This window comes from Microtus ochrogaster, chromosome 18 (assembly GCF_000317375.1).
Source record: "Microtus ochrogaster isolate Prairie Vole_2 chromosome 18, MicOch1.0, whole genome shotgun sequence".
NCBI classification, from domain to species: Eukaryota; Metazoa; Chordata; class Mammalia; order Rodentia; family Cricetidae; genus Microtus; species Microtus ochrogaster.
The window spans coordinates 4,292,414-4,295,786 of NC_022020.1; positions in this window are offsets into that span (position 1 = coordinate 4,292,414).

Below are 3,373 nucleotides of genomic sequence, written 5' to 3' on the forward strand. Positions count from 1 at the left end.
ATCATACAATGATTTTGTGGGTGGCACATGGGAGCCACCTCACACGTGTGGGTGACAGGGCAGAGCTTGTAGGAACCGTCTGAGATCCAGGGGTCAAACCCCTGCTAAGCCACCTCACTGGCCTGCCTCCCATTTTATTTGTGGCGGGGTTTCTCCTGTGTGAATGTGGTATAAGTGTGCCACAGTGCAGGCATGGGGGTCAAAGGGCACATTTAGATGTTGGTCCTCACCTTTCCCCTTATCTGACAGTGTCTCTGTTTTTTTTTTTGTTTGTTTTGTTTATTTCTTCACCATGCATGCCAAGCTAGCTACTCTGTGAGATTCTCCAGATTGTCCTGTCTGTGCTTTGTCTCCATGTGGGAGTGTTGGGATGCAGATGGTCACCCTATTTCATCTCGCTTATTTGAGTTGTGGGCATTCAAAATTAGGTCCTCAAGCTTGCGCAGCCGATGCTCTTACCACAGAGCCTCCCAGTTTTCTTTCACTTTTCAGTCATGAGGTGTGGCTCTCCACATGATGTCCGCCACCAGCCAAAATGCAATGAGGCTAACCAACCATGGACAGAAGCCTCCAAAACTGAACAAAAGTAACTGTTTTCTTTTTATAACTTGATTATCTTATATGCTTGTTATAGTGATGGAAAGCTAAAAACTGGATAGATTATAAACAACAAAAGCATACTGCCCAGCGTCCTGGAGCCTGGGAAATCAAAAATCAAGACATAACTGGCTGGTGTGGTAGAAACCCAAGTTCTCACAGATGGCATCTGCTCACTGTGGCCTTGCATGGTAGAAGGATGAATGGGCACCCTTGAAACTCATTTTTTATCTTTAAAACAATCTTTTGTCATTTTACATACTAATCCCAGTTCCTCCCTTCCTTCTGTTACCTCCACTTTCCAACCACCTCACCCCCCTATCCACTTCTCAGGGAGGGTAAGGCTTCCCATGGGAAGTCAACAAAGTCTGGCCCATCACTCAAAGCTCTTTTATAAGTGTATTAACCCTGCTTGTGGAATGGCTAAGTTCCATAATATGAGCACACCGAAATTTACACTACTGCACAAGGGCCAGGTGCATTTCCTCTAATCCTGTTGCTGTTTGTCACCCAAACCAGTTCAGGTTCTAACCACAGAGGCCACTCTTTTATTCTTACACACAACCAAGCCTTTGTGTCAAAGGGCACATGTGCTTATTGTAGGTAGAAGTGATATGATACCCTAGGGGTGTGGCTGGTAGCTGTTTGGCTAATACTGAGGAGTCCAGAATATCATAGTCTAGAATATTCCATTGCTTTAAATTGAAGTCTTTCCCTTTGAGACATAATACCTGTAGCCTACGTACTATGCACCAGGCTGGTCTTGAACTCATGACAATTATTCCACATCTGGTTCCTGATTATGGAGATTACAGCTGTGAGTCACCAGCTTTCTCAGAAAAAAAAATCTATTTTATTCTACTTAAAAAAATTGTGCTAGGTGTGGTGGCGCATGCCTTTAATCCTAGCATTTGGGAGGCAGAGGCAGGCAGATCTCTGAGAGTTTGAGGTCAGCCTAGTCTACATAGTAAATTCCAGGACAGCCAGGGCTATGTAGAGACACCTGTTTCAAAAAACCAAAATAAATAAAGAAATAATAGATTTGTTTATTATGGTATGTATTTTATGAAGTAAGGGCAGGGTATGCATGTCACTTAGTGGGTATGTGGTTGGTTCCAGGAATTGAACTCAGGTCACCACACTTGCCTGACTAATGCCTCTACCCACTGAGCCACCTCATTGGCCTCAGCACAGAAGTCTAATGGGAGAGGATGTTTAGCTATATTCTTTTTAAAAGTGGAATTACATGCCATTTTCATTTTTTCCTTATTGTTTTTGTAAGCATTGCAGCCCAGGTTGGAAAGGTATCCTGGCAGTCAGGAGCCAAGGAATTCCACAAAATCACTGTAAATTTAACAGCTTACAGCCTGCTCCAGGGAAAGGTTTCCCCAGTGCAAGTGTAACAACTCTGCTCAACATGGGAAAGGCCCCCAGGGAAGTGTTACACTGTGTTCCTCTGCTCTGGCTCCAGCAAAAGTTGTTACAGTTGGGCTCTGCTCCAGGGAAAGTGTCACATCACAACAAACCTGACTCGAGATTTATTGGGAAGGAAGAATCCACCAAAGTGTCTGCCTCTAGAGTGAGAAGCAGTAGCCAACTGAACAGTACAGAGCTTATCCAGTGTTCCTTCAGGGGCGGAGCTCTCCAGGGTGGCTTGGGATTGGTGGGGAAAGCTCAGGGATCAGTGGGATTTCATGCTCAGGGACCTCAGGAATTGGTGAGATTCCATGGTCAGGTATAGGTGGGATTCTGCAGTCTGATTTGGGCAATCTCAGTGATTGGTGGAATTTGTAGCTCTGGTCCTAGGGGTCAAGTCAGGGGCAGGGTGTGTTTTCCTTGTCCCTTTTCACCTTACTGCTTTGTTTTTGAGACAAGGTCTTATGTACCTCAGGGTGTCTTCAAACTTGCTACATAGCCAAGCATGATCTTGAACTTTTGGTTCTCCGGCTTCTACCTGTGCTGGGATTACAGGTGTGGATCACTGATTCCAGTTGTCTAGTACTGGGTGTGTAACTTTGTGAATGCTAAAGAAGCTCCATGCCCAGCATCTGCTATTTTCATTATGAATCATTCAAACATACATGCAAGAGAATGCTACACTGAGTCCTGTATCTTCAAGTATTAACTTGTGGCTAGTTCCATTTCATATGAGTCACTATGAGGAATAAAGTATGTCAGGACGTATACTCCCCTGACCGTTGGACAAAGGGAGGAAGAACATCGCCCAGCTGGGTTTTGCTTTTATAAGTCCATGTCTAACGTGATTCCGTGCTATTCTCTGGGAATCCGGAGTATGGACCCGACCAGTATTTAATAATAAAGTTTGCTTCAAATTTCTCTAAAAAAATATGGTAGTGGTCTTATTTTCACCCAGTAGAATTAATATTACTTAACACATTTTCCAATTCCCATATCCACCATGATTATTCTGAAGCAAATCTGAGATATTTTATCTGCATCTTACTATTGTGGGTCCAAGACTCTGAAACAACCCAAGCAGACACAAGTGAACTCTAGTGACTGTGTTATAGAGTCAATATTAGGCCATCGTGAAATTTCATTAGCCAAGGAAATTAGTTCATTACTTTTCAACTTAGCCTCAAGCAGACTCTTGGGACAAGGGCAGAAAGCAGCTACATTCTCTGAACTTACTATATAGCGCAGGATGGCCTATAGTGAAAGAATGGTCTCTAGGCCTTGCGAATACTGTTCCCATCTGAAACCTCTTAGGCCGAGGTTTCTTTCCACCCCACAGTCCCTCTTAGGCCGAGGTTTC